The 19,402-nt window shown below is 45.9% G+C and overlaps 1 long non-coding RNA gene across 1 annotated transcript; it reads left to right on the top strand.

Annotated features, from left to right (window-relative positions):
* The first annotated feature begins 416 nt into the window (after window positions 1–416).
* On the top strand, window positions 417–18,143 carry LOC146174413 (uncharacterized). The gene is made up of 3 exons (XR_014702155.1): window positions 417–1,172; window positions 9,129–9,275; window positions 17,996–18,143. It is a non-coding gene; the product is annotated as an uncharacterized LOC146174413 (long non-coding RNA).
* The last annotated feature ends 1,259 nt before the right edge of the window (window positions 18,144–19,402 follow it).

Raw genomic sequence — 19,402 nt, 5'->3', positions numbered from 1 at the left:
TTACGCTATGAAAATGTAACTATGGCCGTCACCTTTTACCCGGTGTTCAAAGCTGTGAACATACTCGCATATGCGGCTTGAAAAAAAAATTCCTCCATATCCTCCTATACGAAAGCGTTGCCTACGTAACTCTTTCCTTACTTAAAAGCTTTGATAAGGGAAACTTTCAACACACATGATATCCCATGATAAGGTTAGTTACAATGGACGCTGTAGGACTGGCGAAGGTATTACCATTGGTTTGGAAGGAAGCGCAAACAAATATAACGGCGATGATTACGAAGAATATACATTAAAGAAATGAAGATCGCGCGTTCAGATTAGACAAGAAACAGTTGCATTTTTTATCACTGCCTCAAAGAAAAGAGCCAAGCGTTAGAAATGACAATATCGAATAGCCTTTTCCTTATGCACACCAGTGAACAGTGGGACAGCATCGCAAAGACAATTTCAAGCCTTTGCTTAGTGTTCCTGGTGCCTGCATTCAATTCATTCCTGCATTCAGTGATGGCTGTCGAAGAAGTCAAAAGATTACGTATTCTGTTAGATGACCTGAAAACAGAGCAGTTAGTTTCCCTGGACGAGGACAGATTGTCATGGATACCGCGGTTGCGTGATTTGGCGCCGCACTGCCTAACAGGTACTATTTGCGAAGCTGTACAAGCAGTCACGCCGGAGCTGAAACAGCTCAATCGAATAGCCTGGCTCCGCTGTTGGACGCTGCGGTACAGATCTCCCCCTAAATGGCAGCTGTACAGCTTCCGTACTCAACCAACGCTGGAAGAAGTTGCCGCCATTCTGCAGCGCTTGGCGTATGCTCTACAGCTTGGCAAACGGAAGACGGCTCTCGCTTGGCTAGTGCACTCCGTAAACCTGTATGGCTGCCTGCTCACGCAAGAACCGGAGGGGAACGTGGTCTACGTTATGCACTGCCTTGGACAGAACGTGATTGCACTTCATTGTTCGGGAAAATCTTTGGAGAGGCGAGTACGGGTTGCCCTGCAAACCGAGGTAGCGGACTGCATTCAAAGCGTCTCCTTGGGCATGCGCGACGACTACGGCACAACTCCTGACGTGAAGCTAGGCATTCCTAGCGACCTGCAAGCCAAGCCGACGAAGAAGCGGAAGGTGAAATTGAAGGTAGAGCCATCAAGCATGAAAGAAAAAAGCAAGTATTTCTTGAATTCCAACTCGATTACTCTTTATTGCAATGTCTGAGACATCGTATGTAATTTATTAAGGCATAATGATAGTTTCTTATTCAAATAAACCCGTCTAACTGTGTGCTTTGAGAACCGATTTAAAGGGGGGCAGGTTGGCAGAGGAGAAGGTTTGAACTTTGAAGTACGTAATCTTGATTGTTGACCTGCTACGTTTGTAGTTCCAATGCTAAAAAACTTATTCATGAAATTGTTTTCTTCTAACTTAACCAATATTACGCGAGAGCGTAACGGACACCTGTCACAAATAATAATAATAATAACAATAATTACTTCACAGGAAGGGAAAGGCGCGGTAACTGTTTCACTTGTTTTCTGTGGACACCACAACCGCGCCGTATGGGAAGGGAGGAAGGTGGCAGTGAAAGTGAAAAGAGAGTAAGAGGAGCCGTAGTGGAGGGCTACGGAGTAATTTAGACCACCTGGGGATCTTTAACGTGCACTGACATCGCACAGCACACGGACGCCTCTTTCGTTTCGGCTCCATCGAAACGCAGGCTCGGGTTCGAACCCGGGTACTCGGGCACAGTAGTCCTGCGTCTTACCACTGCACCACCCCGACGGGGCTCACAGAAAAGCCGGTGTCGGCGTTTTTGTTCGTTGTAAAGCTAAAATCCACAATGAATGAAAAAAGAAAGTGAAACAATTCTTACGTGTGTATAAAACGCCATGCGTAATCTACCGTGGAGTGTACGCCAACAGCACCTTCAGAACGCGTACAGGGAAGCATGGTAATTTAAGAAACGGCGTTCAAGCTTACCGCTGACGTCATCGCACGGCAGGCCATAGGAAAAACATGATAAAAGAATCATAAAAATAATTGCCAACAATTACATTAATATCTAGGGCCAAATTTGAGCGTAGCTCATCAGCGGTTTCACCTTTTTTGAAGATTGAGGCTAAGATTTCGAGCAAGACATTTATGCACAATTACAGTAAAGGTTTTTAATTTTAGAGCGCAGCTCTTTGGTGTCCGTTCCTGGGTTTCGCGTCGGGGTCGTCGTCGGCCTCGTAACCAGCACCGCCCCCCTTTCATCCTCCCAGCGCTAGCAGCGACCGACTGATACCGCTGGATGCCGCTGACGGCGCTTGAGAGTCAAGATAACGTGACTGTATAGAACACCGTCGCCGCCATGCAGAAAGAGGCAGGGAGGGTCCCCCCCTCCCCCTGTTCCTGTGGGGCAACTTCAGTTGCCGACGCGCCGGTTATTTCACGTAGGCCCCGGCACGTCGACGAATACGTGACCACCTTCCCACGGCTAGACCTGGTTCTCGCTGCGGAAGCGAGGGTATCATATTGTTTGCGTCGGCATCGGCGGCGTTGTCCCTGAAACCAACTCCGCAGCTGGGGTTGACTCACTATCGGCGTCAGCAGCATCAGTCAGTCGCTGCTATCTCTTCCCTCCTCCCTTTATCGCGTTGTCCGCTTGCTGCGCGCGCTTCTGCCCCCATCGTTTGCCGCTGGGTGTACACGCCGCCCCCCTCCCCCCTCTTCCTGCGAGTCTCCGGTTGTCAAAGCGCCGGTTCGAACTTAATTCCTTTCTTCGCTCCTCCTCCAATGCAACCCCTGTGCGGTGGCAATCAGAGAGCCAGATCGGTGGCGGCGGATCTGTATATGTGCACAAAAAAAAATTCTGCGATAGCGCATACATGTGTTGCTCGATTTCTTTGCCTCAATCTATCGAAAAGGTGAAACAGCTTATTTGCTGCGCTCAAATTTCGCATTAGGAAGTAACGTAATCGTCGGTAATTTTTTCACACAGATTCCTTCAAGAAACGCTCCACTAACAGTTCTGAAGGAAGCTTTGTGGTCGTCCGAAGGCTTCCACTACGGCACCTCTTTCTCTTTTTTCACTGCCACCTTTCTACATTTCTTTTCAGCTCGGTGAAGGTGTCCGCGCAGAATTGTGACAGATACTGCACCTTTTCTTTGAAGTCAACCAATTTTTAATGTCGCTGCCAGCTGGGCTGCGTCTATTCCTATATTCTCTGTGAAGCGGCGTTCGAGGACCCGCCAAATGAAAGATGCCGCATGGACTCCTGGATCGATTGCCCGGCGGTCTCAGCTTCGTATATGCGTGTGATTTCATGTGTTAACAGCTTTATTATTCCACTAGATAAGGAGGCCCCAAGTATCCGCCCTCGGCACGCAGGCCTAAGAGACGTGAGCCGGGACCTCCGCGATCAGAAGCTGGCAAAGAGGTCTTGGTTCTTCGCAGCTACTTCCGCGTGAATCTCCCGGCAGCGTTATCACCAGTCATGACTTCATGACAGGATGTGATGACATTATCACTTCCGATTATTAGATAAGACCGGAATTGATGTCATGATGACGTCACACCAGGTCATGACGTCACGACCGATGACGTCAAATGGTTACGAAACCGACGGCGATGATGACCCGAAACGCAGGAACGGGCGCCAAAGAGCTGCAATTTTAAACAGACAAAACTGCTTTAGTGTGTGAAACGCTATCCCGGACCTTATGTCTGGTATTCTGTTTCTGTGGGGTTTAACGATGTGTCACGCTGATTTGTAAGTGATGTGGTATATACATAGTTCCGTGTGGATTAGTCTATAGATACAAGCTGTTTTTAGGCAGCATGCGTTTGCGTTCGTCGAGGTGAGTAGTAATACTAAGTAGTTTTAAAAGGGATGGCAAACGGAAGTTTGCCATCCCTTTTATTTGCTATCTAATCATCAGAAGCGCCTGAACCGGTGTCTTGGAAGTAAAGGAAAAGTAAGTGACAGGGAGGGGAAATCGGAGGTGAGCTACAGGAACAAAGTATAGGGTAAGTAAACATGAAAGCTGTGTACATGTTACAAGGAAGAACCAGGATGTATGAGGCTCGCCCGTAAATCAGTTCACTGGAGCACACGGGACTGCGGGGGGGGGGGAGATACCACACACGTGATGACAGTGACTGCGACATTGACAGCCAATGTGGTGCGATGGGCATTTATCGTCTGAGATAGTTCACGTGGAGCGTTCGGTTAATGCGAGCGCTACCTGACGAGGTACGATGTTCGAGCAGCGACAGAACGCTCCGCGTGTGCTATCTCGGACGATAACGGTCCATCGCCCCACTCGACCGTCAGTGGCAGTATCAGAGCTATCGTTTGCTTTAAGTTTTAAGGCTCACTTGCGGTACCAATCAGTTCCTAGAGCATTGATTTTTGGTGCTTCAACTTTATAGTGAAGCGGAGAGGGAAATCGACCTAGGCAATGATCCTGCGCATTGGTATGTTAATCGAAAGAGCGTTGTGCGTTTGGCGGTTCTGCTTCATCAAAGTAATCAGCTTGAAGTAAGCGCTGTAGCTAAGGAAGAAGGAAAATAAAATGCACCGGCCTGCTAGTGGCTCTATAGCTGAGCCACCTCCGCTGCCTCGTGCGAACAGAAGATATAATAGCGAAGAAAGAAAAAAAGAGGGAGACAAAGACGCGCGTCACAACAAGCGTTGTCCACCACCGCAGCGGTGGCGCGTGCAATTACAACAAACGAAAATTCGGAGGCTGGCTAGTCCCCGTAGCAAGCGGTGGTGACCAACCAGTCCCATCCCCGTAGGGCCAAGAGTAACTCATTCTGATAGCGGTTGTCATTCGTTCCATGATGCAGCGTGCTTAAGTCGCTGAATCATTGCAAATTAGTGATGATGGAAACGCGTCGATGGGCACTTGTAGCATTTACAACTTCCAGCACGAGAGCGTGTTTTATTGTAAAAAAAATTAAAGAGCATTGCAGAATCTGCACTGGAGTAATGCGAAAGCACGGATGCTGCTGTTGTTAGCTTCTGGTTGCTTCTAGTTGATTAAATCACTTCTTGTTTGCCCATTTTAGTCTTTGGTAGATTCAAATTGCGCGCCAATTCCTTCTTTTGCCTTTTCTTGGCACTACTTCCGGTTGCGTGACGTCAAATCCTTGACGTCCTATCCACTACGGTACCCCTTTCTCACTTTTCGCATTCACTGTCACCTTCCTACCTTCCCTCACGCGCGGTTCAGGTGTCCACAGAACACGTGTGGCAGATACTGCACGTTTCCTTTCCTGTGAACCACTTATTTTGATAATTACTTAACTTATTGACTCAATTATTTTGTCGGAAACAGCATTACGTGATGCTCTATCGATTTACACCACTCACTAACCTCTGCCACTTCTCAATTACTCACAACTGCTGCGGACATGATTTTGCGGACATCCTCTGCAGACACGGCCTCCGAACACGGCCAGAGGACGCGGTCTGCGAACAGAAATCTGTGAACATAGCGAAGTAATGCTTTCGAATTAATAATTACTCCCGCTTTACAACTTTACGTCAACATTTTAGATTCCACTAAACCTTGAAGAAACACCATTCCTAGTCTGAGTTCCCAACTTTTGCCATTAGCTCGCCAGACGTCCTTCAGAGTACAGTATGTAGAGAGACTGCTCTATAATGGAGCATTGTTTTTGACTCGACCTCAAGATAATGATAATAATTAGTGCACGTGAAAGGAAAATGCGCTGTATCTGTCACACTACTGTGAACACCTTAACCACGTCGTAGGGGAAGGAAGGAAGGTGGAAGTGAAAGCGAAAAGAAAAAGGGTTGCAATAGTGTAGGGCTCCGGAGTAATTTTGACCACCTGGGGGGGAGGTGGTGAAGGGTGGCTGATCCTGGCCCTATGGGGCTGGGACTGTAGGTCAAGCCGCTTGCGCCGGGGCTAGCCAGCTACCGAACCTTTATCTGTTGTAGGCTGTCATTGCACCCGCCACCACTTAGTGGACGACTCCTTTTACGGCGCGTGGCTTTCTCTCCCTCTTCTTTTTCTTTCTTCTCTACTTTCTCTCTTTTGTCCACACGAGGCAGCGGTGGCGGCTCAGCTACAGAGTCAGTAGCAGAGCCGTGTATTTTCTTTCCCTTCTTCCTACAGTCACAACAACACCGACCACCTAGGGATCTTTAACTGCAACTGAAATCGCAGAGCACACGACCTTTCCATTCATTTTGGGCTGCTCCTGGTCCTGCGCGGCTGGGAACGGTAGGTTATTGGAGCTTGCGGCGGGGGCTAGCTTGCCACCGCATGTTTATTTGTTGTATGGTGTCAATGCACCCGCTACGTTTCGGTGGCGGACGACGCCTTTTGAGACGCGTCACTCCCTCTTTTTTTTCTATTTTCTCTTCTGTCCGCACAAGGCAGCAGGGAGATTCAGCTACAGAGCCGCTATTTTTATTTAAATGAGGTTTTGAGGAAAGAAGGAGTCTTATGATTTTGAGTGGACTCCACGGAGTTGTGGACACTTACAACTAACCAGGGTCCGTATTCTGGGTTTGCGCCGTTAACTCGGAGTTAACTATTCCGAGGAATAGTTAAATGGAAGCGGGCCGCTGGTTATTTTTGTCTTCCTCTTTCGAAGCGAAAAGCTTTACTATGCTTGTCAACTCCGAGTCTCGCTTGGGCTCCGTCGTTCGAAACACATATGAAGCCCCGCTTTAACAAAGCCGTATGAACATTCCTTAGTGGCCTATAGGGGTAACGCGAATGCAAGGGTCCAGGAAGGCTGAGTCGGACATAACCGTCCCATGTGAAACGAAAGATCCAAGTTGGCAGCTCCAGAAAGAGGACCGCAGTCATGGACACGGACACGAACACGGCACACAGCGACGAGCGATTAGACATGGCGTAGTACTGCCCAGTCGAAAAAAACAACAAAATTGTATCAAAAATACGACAAAATATCCTATAGTTCTGTCGCACCCATCAGATTTTTCTGTAGTTCGGTAGCACTTTTCTGTAGTTCTGTAGTTTTTTTGTAGATATTTCTGTTGTCTGTAGTTCTGTAGCACTTTTGTGTTGTAACTATAGAAATTTCTGGTGTAAGACAGAATGTTCTGTTGTCACAACAGGTTTCCCGTCAAAAACCGCACAGACATTCTGTCGTAACGTCAGAAAATGTTCTGTAGTTTTTTCCGAATAGGTGCTTTCGCAAAAAAAACCCGACCTTGGCGGCTGCGTTTCGATGGAGGAGAAACGAAGAGGCGTCCGTGTGCTGTGCGATGTCAGCGCACGTTAAAGATCCCCAGGTGGTCGAAATTATTCCCTAGCCCTCCACTACGGCTCCTCTTTCTCTCTTGCCACTTTCACTCCTACCTTCCTCCCTTCCCTTACGGCGTGGTCGAGCTGTCCACAGAAAACAAGTGAGACAGTTACCGCACCTTTTCCCTTCCTATAAATCAATCAATCAATCAAAAGCCACAGCTGCGCATGCGCAAACCATGACGTCACAGAAGAGGAGCATGTGGTCGAAGCCGCCGCGACTCCGCTGGTTGACCTTTAGCCGGTGCCGCGCGCTTTCACCGGGCTGTGTTTATGTCTATACAGAAGTGTAATGGTGACGATGATGTGGACTCAGACTAAAGTTTAACCTTATGTGATGTACAGCTGTAATCAGCGTTTCACCGTGATGATAAGCCATGGAATATCTATAAGATGCAACCGTGAAAAACAACGTAAGCCCCGACTACGCTATGGAACCACGAGCTAAGCCATGGCATCGCCGAAGCTTTTCGCTTCTGATATCGAGGCTTAACCAAGCTAAGCCACCATCAATGTTTTTGTATTGGCGACTAGAGCGCTGAGCGCGCACTGACGACGATAGCAGGCGGCGAATCGGTGGCGGCTAGCCAGCCACGAAGAGACAGGCAGTGCTGTCTGTTTGGCCTTGCATGCTTACTCATAGCTGGCCTCTTACCACGCGGTTATCGCTAGATGTCGCGTGCGTAGCTCAGAGCGACTTGGAGTACGCAGTTAGGTAGTTCCAAATAAGTGGTTTGCCCTAAGTACTTTGTTAGAAGAAGATAAAGGTATTATTGCAGCGCAGGATACGAAGATACAACAACAACAATGGAAATTGCAGAGATGGCAACCCGCATAGTCGAACCTTTTCAAGGCCGTTATAGGTTTTGCTCATTTCACAGCACAGATCGATAGGAGTAAACTAGCGTTTCTGTTCTGTGGGTCTCAAATTTTAGAACGAGTGGCATAGTGCCTTGAATATTTGTGAAGATTAATTGACTGCATGTGTAAGCGGTAGACGTGTTGCGTGTAACTTTCATTTTCAAAATAGAGGGATAGCTTTTAAGGATACAGTTCCTACAGAGTAGGAAAGATGTACAAGACATTTTTTTCCTCGCTAAAATTAGAAAGAAACATGTAGAGTGTTTTCGTTTTTGCGAATTTTAAACAAACGAATGCTAATAAGAGAGAGGTTCCATAAATTATCGCACCTACAATGAGCTGTCCAAAATTGCACTGCGCTAAAGTCGATCGTACGCTGTGCATACTTAAGGACAAAAAAGAAACGAAGCCAGTAAAACACTCATTCTGATCGGATTATCACGTTTACACTTTCAACTCTGATTATAGTTTACCGTGTCGCTAAATGAGGTAAAAAAGAAAGCCAACGATGAACGAGGGACTCGAATAACCATTTTTGCACCTATAGATAAGGCGACTTCTTTTAAAGATTTGCCACGTAACCCAACTTCCGCTGACGAACCATTCCTAACTGTAAGTGGATGAAATACTCTCCACATCTTCCTTTCCTTACAAAGATACAAACATAATAAACAGGCTACATATGTGATTACCTCTTGCTATCAATCACTCGATCAGCACTCAGGTTTGTTATTTAAACTCAACCAGACAGGGGGGCGGAGTTCTATGTTTTATTAAAAAATATAGCGCTTATTACTGCCTGTTAGCCAGATGAAAGGACCTTTTTGTTCAAGATATGACGACAGAAATAATACACGTTGCCTATTATGCTAGCAAAACGTGCACAATGTGTTGCACTTCTATAGCTATGTATATTAGTGCGTGAAATAATTTTATCACTCATTTTTGTTCTCACTTATTTTAGAGAGCAAACCTGATGCTGCCGCACTGAGTGGTCTCCTCCCCAGTGGCCTGCAATTGCTGGAATTCATGGAAGCAGAGGGTCAGCACGTACGTGCACAGATGGATAAGGCGCTGTGCCAGCCTTCTGACTGTGGATATCCGAGCTCTTAGCGGTAAGTCCTGATTTCTTGCATTCGTATTAGCGTTTACTACTAAGTAGGGATTTGTAATGCCAGTTGTAATGAAATACAACTCCTTGAAGTCAGCTGCTGAATATAACACATGCAATACTACAGCGAATTTTCGAAAATTGTGGTAGGTCACTTGCCTTCACCTCTATAGAAATTATTTTTTATTGTTGAGTGAACAAGAATCATATGTCGCTATTCGAATTCGAACAAAGTACCTTTGAAATTTACTTACGGTGGCAAAACAAATGAGCTACAGTGACAGCTACTCGGTCTTCTACTCTCAGGAATTTATGATTGTGACTAACCTAACTGTGAGAGTACAGACAAATTTGGGAGGTCGGGATTTGGACGCACGCGGCGCGTGTTTCTTTTTTCTTCTTTTAATCCGGGCCACGCGACCGCTTTTCAGTAGAGGTGAAAGGCAAGGCGGCCGCCTAGTGTGCGTTGTTGTTGTGGCTGTAGGAAGAAGGAGTGAGTGAGTGAGTGAAAACTTTATTGAATATTTTAAGGGTTTCGCGGTTGTGAAGTCTCCGTCGTCTTCTCTGGCGCTGGCGACTTGAGACTTCTCGTCAGCAAGGGTGGGCCCCTATTCCAAGGCTCCACTGAGTCGTGCTGCATCAGTCGCGTGCTGCACTAAGGCCCTTTGGGTCGCGAGCTCGCTGCTGGTGAGCCGACTCTCCCATTGCTCCGCACTCGGATTTTCGTGTTGGTGGAATGCTTTGTTGCGTTCGCATTCCCACGTGATATGATAAAGTGTAGGTGTGGCATCGCACCAAGGGCAGGTGGCTCTGTATTGTGTCGGGAACATTTTATTAAGTATGTGTAGGTTAGGAAAGGAGTTGGTCTGTAATCTGCGCCAGCCGGTCGCTTCCTCCTTTGTTAGGGCTTTGTGTGGTGGTGGATATCTAATTCTAGCTCCCCTATGCAAGTGCAAGATCTCGAAGGAAAAGAAAATGCACGGGCCTGCTACTGGCTCTGCAGATGAGCCACCGCTGCTGCCCTGTGCTGATAGAAGAGAAAATAGAGAATAAATGAAAAAGAAGAGGGAGAGAAAGACGCGCGCCGCAACAACAGCCGTTGTCTACCGCCGAAGCAGTGGCGAGTGCAATGACGGCCTACAACTACGATGTCAGTGCAGGTTAAAGAGTCCCAGTTGGCCAATACTTTCCGAGCCCTCCTCTAAGGCATCTCTCAAAGCCTGAGTCGGTTTGGGAAGTTAACACCTAAACATATGAGCATAAACATTGTCTTTGTGCTATGTTGTTCAATCATTATCGAATATTACACAAATAGGTTCCAGTCAACACCATATAATATAAAGAATACATTACCTTGTGCTCGCGTTGGTTTCGCTCACCTTCTTCCATTATACTTGCGTTATAACTTCGCCTCACTTCCGAACACTGTTCTGCTCAAGAACATGACGAGGATCTTAGTTCCGGCAGTTTGATCCAAATTAGAACACGAGAGTGTTCGGGCCTGCCCGCGTGAACTTATTGCGCATTGAATTCGCGTTAATGGAAGGAAAGTATGACGTCCTAAGTTAATATTTACCTTCTAAATTGGCAAGCACATATATATGCATAGCTTATGAATAGAGTGCCAAGATAGCTATTATATATAAAACAAGCCTAAATGCCAATACAGTAAGTAATAAACTTCTTGCATATGAAACATTCTCAGAACTACTTTAGAGCAGGCTCAAATGAGAGATTTTCTTTCACAGCTGCTAAAATTCCGAGGTAGAAGGCGGAAAGGAAAGGCGATCGTGTTTATTGACAGTATAAACCACCGTTTTGACTCCTGATAAAGTCGTGAAAAGTTATCTTCAAAAAACAAAGTGCTGGCCGCAAAAAAAAAAGGAAAAAAAAAGAAAAAAAAAACGTTTGAAGTCTCATCGTCAGTGGAAAGCTCATAATACTGTTTCCATTTAAATTTCGCAATCTAGTACAACGCGTTTCCATTTAAATTTCGCAATCTAGTACAACGCTAGCCAATCCCGAACGTGCATTCATTTCGCAATTCCGCATTTCGCAATTTCGCAAACCCGATGATTCATTTCGCAATTCCGTACTTAAGTATTCTTTCTGTCATTTGGTCCTAGCGAATGCCTAAGCGTATTACTAACAAGTACAAATTAATTATACCGGTCTGTTTCAAATAAGGTTTACTGCAATCGTTCCAGCTTTGTTATGCAACATGCACTTGCAATGCGTAGAACTGACACAGCACAATGCGGTGACTATTGTTTACGACTGACGTTTTTTTTCTTACGTATTTTTAACGTGATAATGCTCGTTTTCGCTTTTGTTTTCAAATGTTTCCGACAAAAAGTTGATTTTATTTTTTGAGCATTTATTGAACCGTTTTGTTTATTCGAATTTGCATTATTGCGGATATATCCTTAAACGAGAAAAACGAATGTCCGTTTTTGCCCTCCTCCAAGGATCCCAATATTTTAATGCTTGGTTACACACAAACATAAATGCCTGCGAAGGCAGACTGAACATTACCACTGTAGCCGAGTTAGTAAAGCACGATAAGATAGTGTCTGATGCCTTGGGTTCGGATTCACAAAGCGGCGTATGGTTGTTTTTTTTGGCCTCAAAATCACTTGTGCGCCTCCGATTCAAAAATTACAATATAACTTTCTATAAACATCTAAAAAAAGAAATTCTCTTATTTGCCTTTGTTTATTTGGCTACTGGCTTCTTTCGTTTATTGGTTGTAATCGCACCCTCCATTGGCTTTTACTGGTTTGCTGGTAGCTTGACGAAGGCTTCGGTTCTGGCAGTGACAGCACCTTTGGCAGCACATAGAGGGTTTATTAGTACAGGCGCACCCTAACCTTTTGCTCACGTTCACATGAGAATCGCGGTATATGGATCGTGCTACATCCGCTGCTATGGACGAGAGTGAGGAAGGTGAACACCATTACCACCACCACCACCACCACCACCATCACCATCATCATCAGTCGGTTTACACCCACTGCTGGGCGAAGACCTCTCCCATATTCCTCCAACTAATCCGATCCTGTGCTAGCTGCATCCACTTGACCCCTGCGAACTTAACATCATCCGCCTACCTAACTTTCTGTCACCCCTTGCTGCGCTTTCCTCCCCTTGGAATCCAATTCGTTACCCTAAGCGGCCATGGGTATCCTCTCTTCGCATTACATGCCCTGCCCATTTCCTCTTCTTGATTTCCACTGTAATGTCATTAGCTCGAGTTATTTATCTCACCCACTCTGCGCGCTTCCTTTCTCCTAAATGCCTAAAATGAGGTAAAACAAATCGGTCGAGAGATAAGAACTCCCTCACAAGTCAATTCATCGCAAGAATTTTTCAGCTAGCTTCATTAACACAGGATATATCGGCGATTAAAAATGGCGCCCCTCCTCTTCCCGCTCAACTCAACACTCGGCGATACCAGAAAAAAAACAAAACAAAGAAAACAGCTCGGGAACTCCGCCCCGGCCACGAAGCTTCATCGGGTGACGCTCGGTTTTCAGACTTCCCGTTGTCGCGCCTGATTTCACAAGCGTCGCCCACGCATTCATCGGTCTTTGCCTTTCCCGTCCCGTCTGAGTTTGCGTAGCTTTCAAACTTTTCTCGTGTCTTCATCGGCAGCCGGTTTCTTCAGTTTTTGACCTCTCGGAATTGTGTGCTACAGCAGCCCGAATGACTCGGGGCGTTCGCGCGCGCATGTCTGCAGGTGGGCAGGCTGCTGTCAATACACACTGGGGGCCGCTGCGGAAGACCACTTTCTTTCATATCCATGTCCCAATGAGCGCAAATTATCGTGCCCTTCTGCCGAGTACGGCTTTCGACAAGACCCTTTTCTTCCCTCGCACTACCGGGTCAGTATCCGGTGTCAGTAGCTTTGGTACCGTGTTCTGCGGTTTGACTAACGGCGGCCGGTCTGCTCGAGAGTTGACGTGATAACATTGACTCTGCATAGATGCTGGCAGACAAGCGTTCCAGTTGCACGCGTGTAAACATGTCATTTTTATCCAGGAGCGCTTTCATGATGGTCGGCTAGAAGCATCTCTTGTCGTGAATAACGATATAATGTAAAGACGTATCAATGGCGAGAGCACGGACGGATGATCGCTACAAAGTTTCGATATCGGATTACAGGTTACCACGAAGTACTCGTCCGCGAATCTTTAAAATTTAGATTAACAAAGAGGATAGTGTGGCGTTTTTTTTAAGTCCTTGAGTACATCGTTAGGAAGTGCCAATGCGTAACATACACGCGCGTTTTATCTCATGTGCACGTATCGTCCGAGCCTGAATCGACGGCTCAAAACATCAGCAAAGCAAATCGGCACATGTATTTCGGCAGCGCAGATTGTCAGCGATTTCCGCAGCTACACGCAAGAATCGCGCAAAGGAGTACGCGAGTGGCTACGCTAGAGACGCAGCAAAGCGGGCGATTCCAAAACGCCGTCCGCCATGGCTTCGATGCGAAAGAAACAATGCCTAGCGATGACAACGAAGCAGCGCCCGACCGAAGTGCCGTCGGCCGCAGCGCTCGAGCATGATATCTATGCGGTAACCTGGAGGCACCCGGTTCTGCACTTAAGCGGTGCAAATTCGTGCACTTTAGCGATGAAGCTGAAAGCCGTCCGTTTTTGACGGACGTTTCATTTAATTAACAACGCGCTGCACAAATGATCGATGCTGTGAAGAAGAGATGGAACTGCAGTACGCTGCTGCCTATGTTATGTGCTACTCCTGAAATATGACCTGAAGCAGTTGTGTACAGTCTTGAATCAAACCAGCTCGTGCTCTTTTCGCACTCCGGCGCCGACGCGCACTTACTGTCAGACGCCACCACCTGTGACATCATGGATAACGGAATTTTTGAGCATCCATTAAAAGTTTCGAATCATTCTGTTCAGCGGCTCTTCGTGAACATAAATAAAGCGTCTTTACTCTATTTCCGCTGATCCCCGTTCGCGTTTACTCTACAAGGTTGTTTCGGTTTCATTTCCAACTCTCCAAGAAATTAGCCGGGAAGAGCGAAGGCATTCAAGCAACGGAGAACACGGACTGTAGGTCTCCGTGAAATGTAACTCCACTGTCAAAACGGATAACGTTGTCACAAACGAGGCCCAGTTGAACTATAAGTGCGGATTTTGCTATCAAACGTTTTTTGATGTTGCATTAATGCCTTGCCACAGCAGTACGGCTTATTTCGCATCACTGGCTACTGAAGGCAGTGACAAGAAGAATTCAATTAGTGAGAGATCATTCTTGCGCCACATTAGTGGCCGTGCAGTAACCAGTCCCCACAGCGTGGATCACAAGAGAAGGCACGACCACCCTTGGGTATATTGCCCCCTATGTAGTGCACCCAGCAAGGTCAAGTCGACCAAGTGACAAAAAGGCTGCTGTGAGGAGACTGGTGCTGCTTATGCGTTGAAAGGATGCGCAACACAAATATGGTATGGGATCTATATACTTCGACGAATGAGGGTCGTTTCAAATGAAGAACAGCAAAAGGGCACGCGTTTGAATCCCATAGCCTGAAATGATAAGAGAGCTCTCATGACTTTTATATGTTTAGGCAACTCATATTTATGAAAGAAAACCGGCTATAATATCGCTGAGCACACCATAATTAAGCGTTCCACTTTTTGCATTGTGAGGGGTGGAAAAATGTTAAGAATTATCGGCGACACTTCAGCTTCACCTTTATCGGTATGGCATGATAGTGTAGGCACATATCTGGTCACGTGGCAGTGCAATGCAATAGGCCACACACAAACAGACCGGTGTATCACTCGAAAAAAGTGTTTATCGGGTTTACTTTTGGCGGCAAAAAACTAAGCAATCGGCGGCGGCGATATCAGCTAATGTGCTCAGCGATCGTTGATCTGCGACTGCCCGTTGCACCCGTTAAAGGCTGCGAAGAAACATCTAGTAAAATCCGCGTTAGATATATTCAAATACTCTGTAAGTTTGTTTGTCTGCGGATGGTAGGCGGTCGTCCTCAGTCGCCTTGCCTGGCTGTAGATCACGATGGCTTGAGTGAGCTGAGCTGTAAACCCTGTACCGCTATCCGCGAGGAGCACTTCGGGGGCGCTATGTAGCAGGAGAACGCGCACGAAGAAAAACCTGGCGTCGTTTGCTTTTAAACTTAGGTAGTGCATATGCTTCAGCGGAGCGGGTAAGATAATTGGTGGCTATCATGGTACACTTGCAACCCAATCCATTGCAATTTGCTGAAATGGCTTGGTTTGTGGCGGTATAGGGTTGAATAGCCCGGAAGGCCTAATCGGAGGTTTTTTGATCACCCTCCAGTGCGAAAGTAGAGACTCAAGTGGGCAGCCGCTGCGAACGTGACGTCAGGTAATCCTACTTCCAATCAATGCGCGGCCATGTCATCTGCCAGCTAAAACACGCCAGCTAAATGCTCGTGATGATTGGTTTCAAACGCTGACGCCAGATTTTCTGGCGAAGGTGCCTTAATGCTACTGCTTTAATATGCATTGTTCGTATTAGTGTCAATATTATAGCAGTCTTATAATAAATCTGCTGTGCAGGCCCAATGACGCCATCTTGTAATAAGACACGCAGCTGCTGATGAATAGGAAGAAATATGTAATGTTTTATCCGCATAGCTCACAATGTACGAATGTTGCCATCGTCGTTTTATATGGGTGCCTAGACACCTTGGAAAACATTGTTTGAACAAAGCGGAAGCCACCGTGATGTCGCGCACCCCCGCCACTTTCAGCTCCATGTTTCTAGAAATTTAGGTCACCAATGGCTGTGACCAAATTCGAAAAAGTAGTGAGGACGATTAGCGGTTTCATATGCTTCAAAAGGTTATAGGGAATTGGTTGGCTTGATGGTAGATCAGTCATTTCTTCAAGCAGCAGATCAATAGGAAGGAATAAATTTCTCTGTCACTCAGCCATTGACAGCCACGTCATCACATGAAGGAATTTTTAAATGTAACGCTTATAGTTACAAGATGTCTGTGAGCCATTAGGCCATCCCCTCGTATCGGAGGGATTTGTCCAGTTGAACGTCATGTTTTCCACCACCAAAAAGAAAATACTCTAATTCCTTTGGTCTAGCAGCATGTAACTTTTGTCGTTCAAAGACGCCTGTGCCCCACTCTAACCTCTAGGCGCAACGGTATACTGCTGCACGCAGATTATAGATATTTACAACGAGGGCAGCATGGGCGTCGCTACGTTGCTCTCTGGGCTGGTGTGGGCATGTTGCGCTAGGACTGTTAAAGCGGGGGCGGAGCCGATTTCCAGCAAATCAAACAGGAGATATTTCGTCATTCTCCTGGCCCTATGCAAAAGTCTATACTCTCTCTCAGTTTTAATTTTAAATGAGGCAAGCACTAAATTGATGGCATTGAATCTTTTTGCCTCGCTACATCGGCTTGGTTTTCCTTCACACTGCCTACGACTAAATACCCTTATTCCACTGAAAAGAAATGAGTAGCAACCTCACTTCAGCATGGTACAACCTGACTTTTACAAACGGTTAATTGGGGGTGTGCTTTCCGAAATAAACCCATCAAAGCTATTGAATGGAGGAGCTGGTCAAGCCAAAAAGCCCAGTAAGCTGCTTAATGCCGCAGTCTTTACAGGGATTGGTGGATTTGTGGCAGTATGTGGAACCAGAAGCCTTCTGACCCATTGAGCACATCCGTGCTCGACACTAATGCTTTAGGAGCTTCGCTTTCGCTATCCGACAAGGATAGCTTCTTGCAGATATTGATACACATATGATTACCCTGGTAAGTTCACGTTCTATTCCATAGTATTTCATCTGCTGCCGTGACTTCGCAGAAAATAATTTTCCCTCACAGAAAGTTACTACATTGATGCTGTCCCCGCCACTTTGGCCGACAAAGAACAAATTTAAATTTTTACTACCCCTCCTATAATGACTGGCTTACAACAAATGGCTTCAGCCTGTTGATTAGTGACTCGTAACATCTCTACTTCCCTGCCGCTGGTGTACTCCCATGAACATTGCTATCCTTTCATACTTGCTTCAAGCCTTGCTTCCTTCTCGTAGGTCGAAGTAAAATTTCCTTTCCAAGCCCTTTCTCAACTTGATGACCCTTGGTTGCGCTACTTGGGCGTATGCGCCGCAGCCTCACTTGGGCACTCGCGGTGGAGTCTTGAAGGGACGCTTGCAACATCCGTAGTTAGCAATATTAGGCAGTACTGAAAAAAAAGAAAATCTTCGAAACTGAGGCAAAATCATTTGCACCTCACCAGCTTCATCTCTTTCTACGAGCTTTGCACAGTAATTCAGATTCGCCGTGAACTGCGGTCTCTGGTAATGTGCAGATCGGGAAAATACTAAAGAAGATAAAAGTGACGTCCGCGTCATAAGGCAGGCGTTGCAAATTTTGTGAAATAAATAGCAATTTCACTCACAATGCTTTTTGCACTTGCAATGCTCCGTATGCCTGGTATAATAACTAACTTTATGGTGGTCACTTCTTATACCCTCACCTTTACAACAGACAGCAATTCCCAGAAACGTTTACCTGACTTGTTTCTTATTTCTGTTTATACAAGAGTAAAAACTATTGTAACTTTTTATGCATGCCTGGTAGAGTTCGTTTGTTACCACCAAGTGCTAGAATCTCTTGCGTATATTTAGCCTTCCAAACAGGACGTCAAATATGTTTCTTATGTTCTCGTGCAGGTCGAGAACAAGATTCGTTTCCATCCTTGGATATTTGTTTCCGGATTACACTCTTTCGGCCTTCCATATAACCATGAGGTCTCTTTTATCAACTTGTTTTTTGCTTTTTATTTTAGCACTACTGCGTCCTGTACGTCAAACTGAAGGGAGATAACTTTCAGTGGAATGAATCATACTTGCCAATAAAACCATGATTTCAGATCTTGCGTGTGTTCAGCCCTTCGTAGTCTTATTTCATGATAGGTAAATTGTTGAAATACAACGTATACAAGAGCCTCATGAAGACAAAGAACGAAATAGTAGCTCTTTATTTAGACTAAGATTTGTGCATCTGACGACAGAAAGTATAAAACAAGAGACTATAGTTTTCCGAGCTAACTCTAGCGTTCACTCGATGCCTGTACATTGGATGCTTATTAAGATGTTGGTATAGCCATCGAATGTAAAGCCGCCTGCTGGAAACAACGTATTTATAAAGAAATCAACATACTTAGCCGTAATTTGCATTGTTTTTTTTTTTTTCGTTATGTAAAACGATATTCTGCTGTTCACTTTTGTGGTTCCTAGGAAACTAACGCGTAACACTTTGTTTTCTGCCTGACGTTCACTGCCGTACACGGTATGGGTTGCACTTTAGCTGCGAAAATTCACCTGCTTCTCTCAAGAAAGCTGGTTCGACACCACTGGCGGTATATCAGTTTCAACAGCAGTAAATATTTTTGAGAGCTCCGCAGACACTTCGATATCACGCACTTTAAAGGACGCCAAGTGATGCCTTTTGGACTGCGATGTAAATACTAGCCTCATTCCGACTGTGCGCCTAGAGGTTTTAGTGTTTTGGCGTTGTAGACTCAGTGGTACCCATAAAGATGTCGCCAAGATGCCTTGACTAGGGGTAGGAAGACAAATAGCAAATTCTACGTGGTATTGATCCTATTCTGGGGCAACCGCACGACTGGCGTGGAACGTATCTTGCATATTTAGAGCAAACATTGGTGGCTATGTGAACGAGACAATATGCTTTGTTAGACAGTTTGTAAGAGTTCAACAAATGCTTGTCAACAAATGCTCTGTCATGCATCGGCCTTTCTCAAATGCTCAGTATGTTCCGGGCATTCAGAGCGTAAAGGAAAGCAAGCGAAGTTAAAGTCCCCTTAGCAACTTTAGCTATCCCGGGGTAAAACGAGATGGAAATGCTACGCATGCAGCATGAAAAAGAAATGAGCAAGGCTTGAGGGTCAGCCTTACTTACGAAGCCAAGCCAAGCCAACATGCTGAAAAGGGGATTTGTCTTTGTTGGGGCCTCGCGATAATCACTGGCTGAGTATCTATGCGGTTTTACTTCCGGATAATAGCGAGTAAGGGATTGGGAGGGGGAGGGAGAGAAGAAGAGAACAAGTGAAAATC

The sequence above is a fragment of the Amblyomma maculatum genome, chromosome 11 (genome assembly GCF_055883805.1).
Source record: "Amblyomma maculatum isolate TAMU_Amacu chromosome 11, ASM5588380v1, whole genome shotgun sequence".
Lineage (NCBI taxonomy): Eukaryota > Metazoa > Arthropoda > Arachnida > Ixodida > Ixodidae > Amblyomma > Amblyomma maculatum.
The sequence above is the reverse complement of the archived record's forward strand: the minus strand, read 5'-3'. Positions and strand labels throughout refer to the sequence as shown.